An 18,380-nucleotide genomic window follows, 5' to 3' on the forward strand; every position below is an offset into this window, starting at 1 on the left:
GTGCGAAGGTGACAGCTTATGATATCTGATTTGCAGTGACTCCTCCAAAGGGACAACTATACCCAAGCCATGCTCCCCACAGCATAACTGAGCCACCTGACCCACCTCACCTTCAGGCCTGTACCGTTCTCTTGGTGTACACTACACATGCACTCTCCCACTTGTGAGAACATGTCAAAGAATGATTCATCCGAACAGAATATTGTAGATCAGTGCTTATTACTTTTGCACCACCGAACTGTGAAATGGTCATTTGTCATTGTAATGAATGGTTCATGCACTCCTGCCAGCTATAATATCCCTCTCTACACTGTTAGAAATAAAGGTTCTGTGCAGGTACATTTCTTGTTTATCAAGGTACAAACAATGTAAATAGTAAAAAGGTACAACAGTGGTTTTAAGGTCCAATTATGTACCTTGGATCATTTTTCCCAGGTGAAAAGTACGTATTTGTACCTTTTCATAACCGAATGATTGAAAACAGGCCAATAAAATAAAAAGCCTGGAGACGAGACGGGGTGTGTGAAGTCAATACAACATAGAAAATATAATTTTAGTGGATTATGGTTCAGTTATGTTCCCTGACTAAAGGTACTGAGATGAACCCTTGAGGGTACCATCCCAGTGACAAGAGGGACACTGCCCCAGTGACAGTTTAGTACCTATATTTCTCCGAGCATATGTTGTTGTGAACAGACTCTTCTTGCTGACCGTCTGATCATGCACTGCTGTTTTCAAGTAACCTAAGCAACAGCTGCTTTTACATATATATATATATATATATATATATATATATATATATATATATGTTGCACCACTGCTCAAAATTCATGGTCACTAAGACCTTGCATTACTCATCTTTCTAAAGGCAGAGGTCACTTCAGTCACTGTTTCTATTGAAACAATAACCAGTTAAGCAGTCTTTGTGACCAAAGCTCTTGCCAATGATGAACACTCTTTCAAAGTCACTTAAATCTTTTTCATCTTGCGATCTTGATCCAAAATCAAGGCCAGCTGGGCATGTCTGTACTTGCCACAAAGCATAGTAGAAGCATCTGCACTGGTTATGTTTCATCCATCATTCATTCAGGCTTTTACTGTAGTTCATCACCAACCTGTTAATTAAATAGAAAAAAGGAATAAAATCTGTCTCTGGTAAAAGAAGTGATTAAAGTGCATTGCATCTATAATGTATAATGTAAGAGGCTTTGCATCTACTCCCCCCGAGGCACTCTCTCTACGACAGCACTAATACTCTCCCACAATCAGAGAGAAACAGAAGGAGAAAAGAAAGAGAAGGAAAAGTGGACATGAACCTTTTTGGTTCTGACTGCAGAAAAAAAAGGAAGAGAGTTTTAATGATTGAAGCTAGAGGAATGTGCCTGAACTCTGCTGTTGCTGTAACCTTTCAACAAACTGAAGGAAGAAAAACACTAGGTCAGCACATTACATGGACGCTCACTTAGCTTCTACTACAGGCAAGGGTCTAAAACACCACCAAAGTTCATTCTTAGAAACTTTCAGCTTCTCATTGCCAAGGTGATCCCAAACATATTCAGTAATGTTGAGGTCTGCACTCTGGGGGGTCAGTTCGGTATATGTAGAAGAATGTCCATTTGTACCAGATGGGGGTAACAAAGCTCAAGGCATGTTTTAGAGACAAAAACAGACAACAAGTGTGAAACAACATTTACAGGGATGTAACAATATATCAGGAGAATGGACACTCTATTAATTTAGCACATGCATTGCTCAAATAGCAAAATTTGCAATCAGTACCAATCAACAAATCATTCAAGCACTCTTCCTGTTTCCCAGCTTTAGCATCGCTAGTCTTGCAGGGCTGGATATGTACTCGTAACGTTAAAAATGCAGAAATACACTTACTGCTGCACTTACGAAATGCACTTACGGCTGAGAAATGGGGTTAATGTCCACAGTTAGGCCAGTCTTGGTAGACTGGACCTTTACCTTGTTGACAAACAAGCCACTACATCTCTTTTTTTCCAAAATGAACAGGCCTCATTCACCAACCATTCTTAATGAGAAATTTCTTCTGAAACCACAATTATGCAGTTTTCACAAAGATTCTGACATTCACCAATTTTTTCCTATTTGGGATTTGCTCTTAGGAAAGAACAGAATCTACACACACTTAAGAGCTCAAAGATGCAAACAATTATGCGGTTCAAAAATGTCATGAATCAGATGGAGACTTTTTCTTAGGACCTTTCTCAAGAAAACGGTAACACTTTCTATGAATGTCACATTTTTAAGCATCTATAAACACATTCATAACATGTTATAATGCATTCATAAGGCATTATAAACATGGTTATAAATATTTATAAAAATGCATTATACGTTATAGCCATGCTTATTATGCATTATGAATTGTTAACATAATACATTATAAGTACTGATCATAACAAATTATAAGAGCTCATAAGTTGTATTTGTCCACTCTAAGTAAAGTGAAGCGTACTGTACTAAAGCCTCCTCCAGTGTTCAGAGTGAGGCTTCAAGTTGAAGTATTTACTGAAGGATTTTCTGAAACACTAAAACATTCACAGTAAAGCACATTACAGGCTTCAAATGTCAGAGTTTAAACTAGAGCTGCCATCAGTGTTTTACCCAATGTGGGAAAGTCAATGTACACCACCGTTAGCTTGGTGTTTGTCTTTACGCTCTCCAAGCTGGGACTGACTTCTTTGGCACTGACATTATAACATGTTATTAACACTATTTATAATGCATTATATAAACAATTCATAATGCATAATAAACATGGCTATAAAGTGTAATTCAGTGTAATTCTTTTTTTAAAAAATTTATAACCATGTTTATAATGCCTTATGAATACATTATAGCATGTTATAAATGTGCTTATAGATGCTTAAAAATGTGGCATTCATAGAAAGTGTTACTGAAAAAAACCTACAAAGTTATTGATGAACAAGGCCCAATTTTGTGCATCAACAAAATTAAATCGAAAAGTGCTTCTAAAACATTCATGTTGAGGAATAAACATGAGCAAATGATAGCGTTTCTGAATGATAGTGTATTTGTAGCTCTTCTATTATCTGTAAATAATTTGTCTATCTACAGTCTCTCAGATATTGGCAGCATTGCTAGTGCTTGGCCGCTAGCAACCTTAGCAAGCAGTCATACTGTTTCCCCCCTTGTACTTACAGTGATTCTGTCAGCTCCCTCTTTGTATTTGTGCCAATGCTATCAGTGATTCTGTCTGTTTCCTCCAGTGTTAGCACTGACGCTTTGACTGCTGAAAAGGGTGTGATGCAACAGACTGATGTAAGCTCATTACTGAAAGCACTGCTCTACTCAGAGATCCAACAATCCCAAACGTCCTTTGACACTCAGCCACAACAGCGGCACTTCCTGATGATCTTTCATCAGTGGCTTTGTCTTACAGAGTCACACTGCAGGAGCTTTGGTTTCTTCTGAAGCCTTTCAGGAAGGAAGAGACCTCTGAAGTCTCGTTAAAACCCAACGGATGATGAGCCGAATGGAAATGATCTCTCTCTGAGCGTGACTGGACATGTAACTTAATACTCTCTGTATAGATTCCCGACTGAAGATGTCAAAAGATGCGCTTGCTGACTGGAATGTAGAGCTGGTCCGATCTCTAAATGAGACGTAAACAGAGTCGCAAATCCATCTGTGTGCAGTGTTTGTGTTTAGATACTCCATTATGGTTCGATATTTGAAAACCTATTTAAATATTGCCTGAAAAGGAAATGTATCTTTTTAAAACAATCTAAAAATAGATTCAGTCACCCCACAGTCACACTAACTCCATTCATGGCACTCAGTAGAGTTCTGAACTCTATTGAGTGCCATGATTTACACCATTTAAACACCTGCGGTCTTATGTTGTGTGAACATTTCATGACAATTGGATCAATTAATATGGTCCATAATTACTTGAAATATAATTTTGTTACATTGCGTTACATATGCTACATTATGTTATGTTGAGTAATGCTGTGTTACATGGTTACATTAAGTTATGTTGTGTTACACTATGCTACATTATGTTGCATTATATTATGTTACTTTACACTATGTTACATTATTTTACATTATGTTGCATTATGCTATGCTACATTATGTTATGTTTTGTTGCTTTACACTATGCTACATTATGTTATTTGTTATGCTGCGCTATTTATGTTAATTATTTAATGTACTTTGTTATGCTACTTTAAGTTGTTACATTACACTAGATTACATTACTACAACACATTATGTCATCCTCCTGCCATCTCCCGCAGCCCTAATCGGCAAGCGGAGTTTGTGCGCCGTCATTGGCCAGCAGGGCTTGAACATCGCCTTCCTGCCGCCTCTCGTAGCCATCATTGGGTCACGGGTGTTGGACACCTGGCACAATTACGTTACACTGAATTATGTTATCTTTCTACATTAGGTCACATCATGGAAAAACAAGGCATTTTGTTATATCACATTGAGTTACACTATATTACGGTGGGTTACAATGAGTTAGGCTGCACTCCATTGCATTACGTTGCATGACATTATACAAGGTTATATGCAAGGTTCTGTTATGTGCAGTCTCATGCACAGGGAGTCTTGAGAGGAAAAAAAGAGCAACATGAATGCAAATTACACCTAATTTACTTTGCAGCATATTGCGACCATTCTCAGACTGTGTAATCATGTTTCAAGTGGATGTTAAACGTTAATTTTCTCATGGCAGCCAAATTACTTTCCTAATGTGGGTTTGAACCCTGTTTTCTCGCATTAAAGTCTGAAACATTACCCAACATGTTAGTAAAGTAATTTGGTAACAATTTCTATGAATGCCACCTTTGTAAGCATCTATAAACACATTCATAAGACATTATAAACATGGCTATAAATATTTATAAAAATGCATTATACATTATAGCCATGTTTATTATGCATTATGAATTGTTAACATAATACATTATAAGCACTGATCATAACAAAGTATAAGAGCTCATAAGTTGTATTTGTCCGCTCTAAGTAAAGTGAAGCGTACTGTTCTAAAGCCTCCTCCAGTGTTCAGAGTGAGGCTTCAAGTTGAAGTATTTACTGAAGGATTTACTGAAACACTAAAACATACACAGTAAAGCACATTACAGGCTTCAAATGTCAGAGTTTAAACTAGAGCTGCCATCAGTGTTTTACCCAATGTGGGAAAGGTAATGTTCACCACCGTTAGCTTGGTATTTGTCTTTACTTTACACTCTCCAAGCTGGGACTGACTTCTTTGGCACTGACATTATAACATGTTATCAACACTACTTATAATGCATTATATTCAATTCATATTATATAATAAACATGGCTATAAAGCGTAATCCAGTGTAATTCATTTTTATAAATGTTTATAATCATGTTTATAAGGCCGTATGAAAGCATTATAACATGTTATAAATGTGTTTATAGATGCTTACAAACGTGACATTCATAGAAAGTGTTACCAGTAATTCTTCTTTATAATAACAAAAACATGGTTTAGAAAGTTCTAGCAGCTCATACTATAGTCTTAATAACATTATTTAATATATACAGATGGTTGGTACTGCACCAGTGGGGCGCTCAAGAGCGGCGAATTTCAAACCGACCACAACCTCTATTCCTGAGTTGAGGCTGAGCTGAAACAAATCTTTGAGAATCGACATATAAAACACATTTATACACACCAACCAAGGGGGCACTTGTACATCTGGAGGGCGAAGAGGCAGAGGCTCAAGCACCCCCCAGGGTCTATCCGTGCACAAGTGTGGTCATGAATGTGTGGACAGAGAGAGATGTATTTAGATATATTTGAGTTATTTAGGTTTGACTGGTATCTGCTGGTTTGCAGACATGGTTAATCAACTCTGATTCAAACACGACTCAACGCAACCTGGTAAATAAGAAACTGCTGCCAGAAACGCTTAAACAGAACTACAGAAAGCTGCCCAGAGGAGCTTTTGTGTGAAAGGTGCTCGGCTCAGAGCCAATCAGCATCAAACTCAAAATCACCAACACTGTCCTGCTGCTGGGATAAGAGCCCAATTTTGGCCGTAGAAAGTTCTAGTTGTGATGCTGCATACATATCTATGTGATTTTGGAGTACGCTTTTCAGCTGAAGAACCTATTTTCTCCCGTAGTCGATAAAAACTCTGCTGGATGGCTGTGTAATTCAAAATGAAAAAAGACAATAATGATTAAATTGCATTTGAGTGCAATCTCTCTCTCTCTGTGTCTCCCTGCCTGTCTCGCTCTTGGTCTCTCTCCCTGTCTGTCTCTCTGTGTGTAAATACAGGATCTGAATTGGAGCGACTGAGAGCTGAAGGTAAATAAGTGTTCAAAGAGAAATGGAAATTTGTCAAAATTCAAACAGGAATAAATCTCCTCTCTAGAACACAGAGGTGCCGGATGTACTCGGCTTTTTGTCGCAGTTTGACATGCAAATCAGATCATAAATCCTGTGTGTTGTATGAAACACACTGGGCTAAATGCTCAGTTTAGGGCAGAGAACCGCACAGGGATGTGATTTTGTCCCCACTTCAGCCATCCCTGACATCGCTAACACCATCCCCACCGCAGTGCCACATGCACCTAACACCTTCGCCTCCTAATCCCTGGATTACCCAACACTGCATCCACTCCATACCAGCATTACCCAACACTGTACGCACCCCACACAAGCATTATCCAACACGGTACTCATCTCATACCAGCATTACCCAACACCACCCGCACCCCATAACAGCATTACCCAACACTGCCCCCACCTCATACACTGTAAAAAGTGGCTTGTCACTTCTACCTAATAAAAAATCACTTCATGTGGTAACAAGTAAATGAATTAGTTTTATTCAACCTAAATGCATACTTTGAATGAACGATTCATTCCATCAAAGTAGTATTTTTAGCTGAATAAAACTCGTTTAACTGCTTGTTACCACATGAAGTAACTTTTTGGGTAGATCTGACGAGCCACTTTTTACAGTGTACTCACATTACTCAACACCATTTCCACCCCATACCCCATGCCATACTAGTATTATACATCATACATACCTCATTCCTGCATTACCAACACCGTATCCACCTCATATCCACACGACTCAACACCATAACCCCGTACCCACGTTACTCAACACTGTAACCAGCCCCATACCCCACCCCATATCAGCATCACCCCAACCATAATACATGTCTTACGTAACACCATAGTCAACCATCCCCATCTTATCCAACACTGTAGCCACTCCATACCTTCATTACCCAACACTGTACTCAGTCCATACACACATTACCCAACACTGTACCCACATTACCCAACACCATACCCACCCCATTCCTGCATGACTCAACAATGTACCCATCCCATAAATGAGCCCTGCCTTGTAATTAGTCCTTTCACCTGTGTTTAGTTTGTAGAAATTCACAAATTCAGTAAAATGAATAAAATGCAGACTTTTTTGCACAGCAACCGAGAATCACCTACACATTCAGTATTTTCCACATATTTTAAATATATTGTGGTGCTGAGCTGTGGGGGGGAGGGGGGTATGTAGCTTTATCAGTTATAAATATTAATAACAAGTAACAAACGAAAAGTCGTGAATGTCACATTTGTAAGCATCTATAAACACATTCATAACATGTTATAATGCATTCATAAGACATTATAAACATAGCTATAAATGTTATATATATATACATATATATATATATATATATATACATGCATTATATAGCTATAAATGTTTTATATATATATATATATATATATATATATATATATATATATGTACATTATACGTAATAGCCATGCTTACTATGCATTATGAATTATTAACATAATACATTATAAGTACTGATCATAACAAATTATAAGAGCTCATAAGTGGTATTTGTCCGCTCTAAGTAAAGTGAAGCGTACTGTACTAAAGCCTCCTCCAGTGTTCAGAGTGAGGCTTCAAGTTGAAGTATTTACTGAAGGATTTACTGAAACACTAAAACATTCACAGTAAAGCACATTACAGGCTTCAAATGTCAGAGTTTAAACTAGAGCTGCCATCAGTGTTTTACCCAAGGTGGGAAAGGTAATGTTCACCACCGTTAGCTTGGTATTTGTCTTTACTTTACGCTCTCCAAGCTGGGACTGACTTCTTTGGCACTGACAGTATAACATGTTATTAACACTATTTGTAATACATTATATTAACAATTCATAATGTGTAATAAACATGGCTATAAAATGTAATTCAGTATAATTCTTTTTTATAAATATTTATAACCATGTTTTTAATGCCTTATGAATACATTATAACATGTTATAAATGTGTTTTATAGATGCTTACGAAGGTGACATTCATAGAAAGTGTTACTGAAAAGTCTTTTATTTACAAATAAATGCACACATTGGATTGTCCTTGGTTTCCTAAGGACCACTCCAAAATGACAGTGATAAGAGCCAGTCTGTTGGGATCCAGCAGAAAGGAGTCTGACAGCACAATACACCAAACGCCCCCCAACACCGCACACGACCCCCCCCCCACTCTCTCTGGTGAATACAGATGAGAGAGAAGCTTGACAGCAACATTTGAGGTGTCGCTTGTTAATGCAAAGATAATCACTCTGCTAATTAATTCAGTTTCTTGTCAAATGATTTGCATTAATGAATTTTTTAAACTCCATGCATTATTGAAACACTTTTCATGTCAGGAAATTATGACAAACAACATAAACTGTATAGGCCGTGCAGGGCAAATACACAGAGGAAAGCACATAGATCTCTATACAATCCAACACACTTAAGCAGAGCTGGGACCACTTATTGATTTATCAATGAAATCGATACGTAGAATATTACTTTTTTCTTTCATTTAGCTTTCTCTGCTCCTCCTAGCTCTCAAACACAAAAGATTTAAGGGCTGTTTATTTGATGATAATCATTGTAAGGTCTTTTCACACTGAGTGGTTCTGTAGAGAGAAAAGTTATTTCTTTTTTGCAATAATTACTGCTACAAAAGTCTGAAGCTACTTTTTGTTTCTTTAATTTCAGTCAAAATGGCTATTACGCATGAAAAGATTAAATATAAGATAATATGCTTGCACAAGGTAGGGGAGTGTCACAGGAAAAAAGTGAAAAAAGATAGTTTCCATAAAAGAATAGAAGTTACAGAGAAAATGGGCCTCCTAACAACCACCTGGAAGACGTGGTGGACCACCAAATCTGTCCCCATCAGACAAACAGCACTTAAAGCTTTCATCATTGAGAGAGAGGAGAAAATCAAGCTGCTTCAGATCTGAAAAAATCCACATCCATCCCACAAACGCAACACAAACCCCAACTGGAAAACAGAACTGGACAGCTGAAGAGAAATCAATGGAAGCGTTCCAGTTCCTTTAGCTCCAGTAAATAAGAACCTTCCAGATAATACAACAAGGGAAAGCACAGGGAATGTAACAGTGAGCAAAACCTACTTTTTAGAATTACTTACCGACGTTCAACACTACGCGATGCAAACGCTATTAAGGCCAACTGCTTAAATAATGATAAGGAAATTGTGAAATCAGTACACAAGCTGCATTAGATGCCATCAGGCTGCTGTTTATAGATTCTATTCTTCTTTTCAAGGTCTTTCCATGTGGCCGATGCGTCAAAAGTCTCTGTGTCGCATCACAAAATCGAGCACAGAATTCCCTCGCAAACCAATTAAAAATTCCTCAAACTGTCCACCCTCCAGAACCCACTCCCACAGGAATGGAGAACAGTAACTCTGGCCATGAATCTCTCCTCAGCCCACCAATCAACCAATCAAAGCAAACCCTGTAATCATCCTGCCAATCACTTCAACTGACAGCGTTGGAGGAAAATACGCAGTCCTGGCATACATGACTGGTAGTTTTTCAACAACGCACACATAAAAATGGGAAGAACCTCTAAAATAAAAATTAGGGCTGCACCGACATGGGAATTCTGGGCTGACGCCGATGTCCGATATTTTACATGTACATATCTGCCAATGCCGATGTCAAAATCTGAAATTCTACATGTCCATATTTTTTACTTGAGCATGCAAAACTTGCTTCTGTAAAAGCCACCATGCCCTGTTTCATGCCGCATCCAAAAATTCAAAACTAGTGTTTTTATGACGCTACGCACACTGGCACCAACACTCAGGCGCTCCATGACTCCAAGCACTGTTCACAGTATGCCATGCAGTATTTCAGCACAACTACATTGAATTAAAGCCATATCAGGACCACAGAAAGCCACGGTAGATCACAAGTACCTTGAAATTTACAAAGAGAAAGGTAGCCAGTCTTTTAGAAAAACAGACAAATGCTAATGCTAAGTTACCTCTGCTAATGTTACTATCCTAGCCCAGCTCATATCGTTCAGCCCGAAAACAGTCTGTAAGAGGTTGTAAACTGATGTAAAGTGAGTAAGTGATGCTGAAAGCTTTATTTTACTCAATTTATACAGCTAAAGTATAAAAATGAACTTCAACATGTTTTTTATTGGCTCTTCCTGTTGGTATTCTATTATAGTGCTCTGCTAGCTGAAGTTACGTTATGCAGTGCTGCGCATCCGGTGTGTGGTGGCATTAGTTTAAAATTGTTGTCTGTCTACTGCACGGTTAAATGGAGAATACTCACAGGACTCATATCAGATGTCCAAATGTCCGTGCTAAGGCTAATGAATGTCACATTATCGTCAATGAGCTTGTGAATATGAGTTGTTAACATCTTGTGTATCTCCGATAGGGCTACGTCGGAAAAATAATGATGACTTGGTTTAGGTGTAACGTGGCACAAGATGTTTGAGCTGCTGTCAAAAGCCAACATCCTCCACAAAAGAGAATGGCTGATCATCCAAAGCAATAAATTACATCACATTTGCTGTAATAGTTGTAGCTTTTGGACTATCGCTATTTTTTATTTTTTTTTATTTTTTTGAAGGAGCTAATCAACCAGCTGAGTAGCTGCAGGTTTCGCTTTTGTGAGTCATTTTAGCTGCACTGCTGTAGTATAGTCAGCATGTTTACATGTCTGAACATTAATGGTGCTCTCCCAGCATAAAATAAATGAATCATAAAATATCAGTTTGAAACATCGGCCAATTCTAAGCATCGGCCCAATGCAGATGATTTTTAATAAAACGCTTACCTACACGAACGAGCACAAGATGAGCGCAACATGAAACTTTGACAATGGCAAGCGATGATGAGTCCTACACTGTAAGCTGATCAGCTAATGTGTATGTTTACAAAGATTTTATTGTTTGCAAATTATGAACCAGCTCATGTGGATTTTTTACAACTCTGTCTATGTTAGCTAGATGCATGGCTGCCTATGTATGGTGGGCAAAGCTATGTCCATTATCCCTGTGTCCGTTGTGACTCATAGCAGTTAAAGTTAGCATGTTTTAGCATCACTTCACAGGCTGTGTCTCAAATACTCACTGCCTTAATAACCCAGGTGCTCACAAACCCCAGAGTGTGAATGAGAGTACTTGAATTTTGAAATTCCTTAAAATGCCCATCCCTACTAGTAGCTGTGATAAAGTAGTTAAGGCTAGCTAAACTTAGCTATAGCTGCTCAGGACAAAAAAAATAGCCAACTCATTATCTGTCTTAAAGTCATCCTGGGTTTCTAAGCTGGGTTCTAAGTCTCCATCTTTCAAACGCATCACAGCTATTTACTTGCATTTTACCACATCTATGGTCATGGAACGTTTTAGGATGCCGAGGCTTTTTAGGTTGGGTAGAATCTAATGTTATCCCAGTTGATCCTGTTCAATGGCTTGCTTCCATGGCCAATTTGTTTCATATCTGGCAACCCAGGGTGTCGAAATGGTCCTAAGAAATCGACAGTGGGCAGGATCACAAGCCAAAACACAGACTTTCTGTTCTGGAATGGAAATCTCAAAAGACAACATACTGGACTGCAGCTGGTATTTCAACTTAGCATGTTTCCTTTATCTCTTATGCATATATATATATATATACACACACACACACACACACACACACACACACTGGTTGGTGTAGTTTAGTGGGTAACACCTCAGCCTTCTACGTTGTAGATTGGGGTTCAATCCTACGCTAAGAGTCCTTGGGCAAGAACACTGTAAAATGATCAAATTGCAAGTCGCTCTGGATAAGAGCATCTGCCAAATGCCATTCTTTTAAATGTAACATACCATGTTAAGCTTTTGCTATATGCTGGGACTAAATGGAGAGAAAAGAGTTTTAATGTAAAAATTGTTGCTTTATTTTTGTATCACAGGTTCATCTTTTGGGCAGTAGGAAGCACTTATTGCTTGCAATATTTGAGAGAAATTTGGTGTTTCACTGTTTTGGTACATTAAGCCCCATTTTGCAAAACATCAGGAACCCGAACCCAGAATTACCCAAACTTGCAATTGAGATTGATAAAAATCTATAATTGTAAACCAAACTGAGCCATGGGAGCTCATAATATCAAACAGATTTCAAAATATGTCAGCCTTTCCACCTAACATAGCACATTCATACTTGAATCGGTAATTTATAAGCGTAATTATACAGTCTTCATCATTGTGTCTTATACAAAGCAGAAATCCTGAAGTACCTTACTGCCCCATTTTAACCAGCGTCTAATTCCATCAGAGCTTTGGGAGGGAGCTGATTCATAATAGGAATTCTGAGCCCCATTAGTTCTGAGGAGAACATGCTTTTGAGCTATTTAACAGATTCAGAGAGAATAATTGAAATAAGGACTCCTTTCTGTTAATTACAATCTTCACTTTTAAAAGGGCTGTTTGAAAAAGCCTCGGATATAGAGGCCTGTTCTGTACCATGCTGTTTCAAAAACAAAACCACATAAATAATCCAGAAGCAGGCTGATCTAAAGAACATAAGCTTAAATCAATTTATGTGAACAACATCAGGCATCATTATTGCGGCTCATTAAACTGCCACATGGAGAGACAAATGGATTTCATGTCTTTTGTCTTTTCACTGAGTGGACTGGGCCCAAGGTGACAAATTCAATAATTAGCGATAGACACTGGCAGCCACAAAATCCAGTATGAGACTAATGTAGCTAAAAGTCATGAAAAGTCTTTGTACAGAAACTTTGCTGTATTAATGCACTGCATTGTTGGGCTTCATTAGCTGACATCTCACAGTGGACTGAAGACTTCTGCATTGTCTGTTAGAGTCTATGAGTCATCTTTGAGAATTGTACAAGTTGGTTCAGCCAAAAATGTATACAATTTTCGGTAACACTTTACCGCAGGTTGCTGTTCATAAGGCTACATGACACCTACATAAGCTTGTCATTACAACTGACATAACCCTACATAACTGTTTATTAATGCTTATTCCATTACATATAACAGGCATCATTTATCATAAAGGCTACTTTAGCTGACTTTGATCAAAATTGGCAAATGTAACCTTTATAAAGAATGACACTTATTGGAACGAGCAAACAGTTATGTAGGGTTATGTCATTGTCACAACAAGCTTATGTAGGTGTCATGTTGCCTTATGAACAGCTCCCCACAGTAAAGTGTTACCCAATTTTCTTCATGTTACGCTCCATTTTCTTTTGTGTTGCTGTTTTGTTATGCGCCCCTGTTCATTCGGTCTTCCCAGCCTAGGACAATTTGTCAGCGTCATTCCATGATCCAGTGCTGTGGCCGTATTACAGAAACTTCCTATCTCTTTGTCTTAAGATCTGACAGATCAAGATAAGATTTTTCCCAAATTTGAATTACAGAAGCAAATCTGATCTCAATTTAGGAATCTTATCTTAGAGCGTCTTATATTTTCTCAAGTTAGGAAATTTTAACCTACTCAATGTTGACAATCAGCCATGAAGTCTGTTGCCTAGCAACTGACCAGCTGAAATGTAAACACGTAATCAAAATAATCAAGTTAGTTGGCCACACAGCCACCCAGATGGCAAGCATATATTGGTCCACTGGCTTGATAAGGTCGGCTCCCCCGCTGACTGCTTGCCACTGCTGGTCCACCCTCAGACCACCCAGATTACTGTCCTGTATACAAGGTCTAACTAGTTTTAATCTCCTCAAACAAATTTTACATGCACAGAGACTTTTATTTTAAAAAATGAACTAAGACAAATATAAACAACTGAGAAAAAAAATGACTATAAAATGATTTATATAAAATGTTGTTGTTGACACTGGGCTAAATTAAAATTATTTACTAATTTACAAAGTATAATTAAGAAGAAATATGAAGGAAAAATAAGTAAATTGGAAATTAAAGTGAAAGTTTTTCTAATACTCTGCTTAACCACCAATGGGATGCCTAGAAAATGCTGTGCCAAATGCCAGTGGACCGCCAGCTTTGCCATCAGTGAGCTAACAGTGGCTCACTATCCTCTTGGTATCAGGGTAGCTACTAATACTGATGTATATAGATGAATATTGAGAGAGCGCCCCCTGCTGAGTGTCGGCACTCTCCAGTGTCAGTTTCAGTTTCCATTTCCTGCATTAGCTGACTACACTAACATTATTCCTCTTAATAAGCAGCCATACGTTCAGCTTTGTCTCCTAATTAGGTGGAGATTGTGTCTGCAGTGTCTGAGAATGATCCACCACCCAAATAATACTTGCTCCATGGTGGTCCTGTGGGGGTCCTGACCACTGAAGAACAGGGTAACAAAGTATGCAGAGAAACAGATGGACTACAATCTGTAATTGTAGAACTACAAAGTCCTTCTATATGGTCAGTGGAGCTGACAAAGTGGACAACGAGTGTAAAAACGGATGGACTTAATGATGCAATCAGTTGTGTATTCATTAATCCATCTTAGAGAATATTAATCAATAGATGAAAGTCAATCTGCTGAAATACAAAGGCCTAATTGACTGAATACTGATAAATAGCACCTCATTCTCAGTTCCGATAGTGGTCCTACTTCTACTAGCAGTCCTGCTATATCTTATGGCCTGATCGTGATGGATCTCAGCTTCATTCTGCTACTTTCCAGGCTTGGAGGCAGCTAGAAAAGAGGAGTTATCTAAAGAGGAATTAATGGTAGACATATATAACACAATCTTGTCAGGCCCTATTCATTTAACAAATGAGTTTATGTTAATGTAATCTGGAGGGTCGTTTATAACTGAAGAAGGTAGAACTGTATCATCAGTTCTTACAGGGACAGAAATAAAAAGTCTAAAAACATTATCACTGAGCCTTTGATTGGCAGACTAGTTGGGTCGCTGGTTGCTCGCTGCCTGAATCAGTATCATGAAACATAGATTAAACAGGCCATTATGCCACTTATGTCCCCATTTCTGATCACATCACTTGAGAAGATGGTAATAGCAGCTGCAAATATGGCTTAAGATATACACTAACTGATGCATTGTCTGTTCTTTGGTCTCATCTTTATCTTGTTTAACTGATTAGGGGCAATCTGCTAATCCTGCTGGTGCTCAAGACCTTTCACCTTATTGAAATTTCCAGAATGTCTGATCTAATTTGATGATGCACAAAGGAAAATAGGGCACATCAGTGTCTAATCTCATAAATGTCAAACCTTTATATGAGGCAGGACAGATGCTGGCATTTCAACCATCTATTTCAAGTCTAAAGCTTTTTGCGTTCAGTTTGCATTACAATATTATCTGGATGTATTTGCACAATTACATAATTGATTGAATAGTAACTTAAATATGTACATTTGCATTCCATTTACATTTTGTATAGACAGATTCAGGTTGCATGTCCACATTGTTCCCATTTGTTTGGATGTCAAAAACACCAGCAGATTGGAAATTGACTATGATATTTTGAATTATAATGATAAAATGTAATATTTTCCCTAGAAGTCTGTTATCAGATTAACTAGGACACTGTTGGCTTTCGCCCTGCGAAATAGACGAGGCCAAGGCTGAACTGGAGGATTGGTGATGAAAAAGATTCTTTTGGTGCAGTTAGCAAGCTAGCTAACTCGGATACCAACAGGCCTAAATCTTCTAATAGGTTTATGGTGGCATTCACAAGGCACCTCCAAAGCCAAATATAAAATGTCAGTCACCCAAGTTAAAGAAAAAAATTGTAAGGTCCATGTCAGCAGTGATCTGCAAACTGTCAACAGAGGTAAGATGTAAATGGAAAAACTTTGGCAGTATGCTTTAGCTTTGGATGATTGACAGTTTGCTGTTTGTTTCATCTGGAATATGTACATTTCAGCTCTCTGATTTGAATTAGTTACCTCAACTGGGATAAATGTTGCTTGTCAAGAGCGTGAACATAACCTTTTAGGGACGTTAACCTGTGCTATTATTTTGTCTTGACTGGAAAAACACAGTTGCGTATAGCAGGGACATGCCCAACACTGTGGTTAGAATGCTGCCATTGTGGTGCTTTATAGGCCTCATGTAACCTGCAGTGATATAAAAAAAAAAAATCACAGACCACCCAAAAAAGTAGGCAGGTAGGAGCCCACCAAACATTTCTGCCGAGAGGCTGATAATTTGATCCGGGCCTGATTTCCACAAACAGAAAAAATACAAAAGCAAATGAAATAATTATATAGAAAACTGTAGAAAACAGTCATGGGTGGCAGTAGTGTGCAGCAGCACTCTGTCAAGTAGCTAACCTAGAAGTAATGAAGATGACTTATCTACCCTAGACAAAAGTAAACACTGTTGTACCATCTACTGACCGACTGGATATTATGCCCTCTGTGGTTAATGTGTTTATTTATAGCTGATTTGGAAGAAATAATAAAATGTTAATAAAATGTTTTGTCCTGTCATTGGGTCTTCTGAATTTTGAGGTCATTAAGGATTTAAGATAAAGAGGCCATTTCTGAAAATGGCATGACTTACTACAAAATAACTTAATTAACTTCATTGCCGTAGACGCAAATTTGCATATCGGAGATGTTAATACAGTCATTCAGAGTGTTTTGATGTGAAATAAAAAAAACATGTAGACTTGCTATGGTGGTGATAGAAGCCAGGCGTGAACCTACACTCATTTTTACAAGTAATGATGAGGATGTAAAATAGTTTTCTTTAGGAACTATTTTGCCTTATAACACCTTGTATGTACCTTTCCACCAGGAACATATTAAAAAAAAACATTTTAGCCCATAACCTTCTCTCAAAACTATTGTAAAACAAGTTACAGACATCAGGAAGTTACTCATAACCATTCTGTGTAATAATATTCTTTGAGTGAACTTTTAGAGGCATACAATTCTTGAGATGTCTGGTTCCTATCACCACCATTGAGAACAATTCTGAATCTAGTGTCTCGGAAAGGCTTTGTTTTTTGTCTTGACCATTAAATTATGCAGACATTTCTAATTATATTTTAAGCAAAACAGGTATGAACTGCACCTTTTGCTAGCTGAACACAATAAACCAAGCAGCCATCAAAAATAGCACGTCCCTAGTGGTCATACAAATGGACAGCCTATCATGTTCAATCATATGCCTTAAATAGCCTCCTAAATCAAAACCAGAGTGAACAAAACACCACTTTTGGATCAAAGCAAAAAATATCCAGCCAACAATGCGCCACCTGAATACATTAGCAAACATCAAAACCTCCAAATGCATCAACCTAACAACACACCTCTGCAATACTTCAACCCCAAAACACACTACCTCAGTAGATCTTTGGAGAGAAGCTTCAAAGCAATGTTGTGATGGAAAAGGCCAGTGGGGTCTTTCTTTGCATCCTTCAGCAGGCTGTTTGATTTGATTCCAAACCCAGAGACCCAAACACATGAATACAAATCAGGTGCAATTATGATCCCATATGGCGGGACCCTAATTTTAAAAGGGGTTTGGACGTGTTTGGAAATGGAACCTCACTGTTTCTGGTTGAGCCTCAGCTTCAAAACATCATATAAATGACAACTACATGACTTACGGTAGGGCACTGGTTGGAGTTTTACAGTGAAAAATACATCAAAATGACTTTTATATTGATTAAATGAAGATACCATTCAAAGATTAGCTAAGGATTTTAAAATGACGTTATATTATTAATGGACAAAGTGCAGTAAGTCTCTGTTTTTCTCCCATTAATCAAAATGTTAAGCAGTTATTGGATTTCATTATGTGTTGCCCGAGTAGCGATTATTAAAAGATTATTATTACATTAGATCAAGGCTTGAGTCTTTTAGGTCAGAGTCTTGAGCTTCTGAGGTGAGTCAGAGTTGAGTCTCTAGTTTCTGAAGTGCAAGGCTAAGTCAAGTCTTTAGTCTTTGAGCTGCTTTGTCAAGTGTCAAGCCTATGAAGTGCAAGTCCGAGTGGAGTCTTAAGTCTTTAAGCAACGGGTCCAAGTCAGGCCTTAAGTCCCTGAGGTGCAAGTTGAAGC

This window comes from Colossoma macropomum, unplaced genomic scaffold (genome assembly GCF_904425465.1).
Source record: "Colossoma macropomum unplaced genomic scaffold, Colossoma_macropomum, whole genome shotgun sequence".
NCBI classification, from domain to species: Eukaryota; Metazoa; Chordata; class Actinopteri; order Characiformes; family Serrasalmidae; genus Colossoma; species Colossoma macropomum.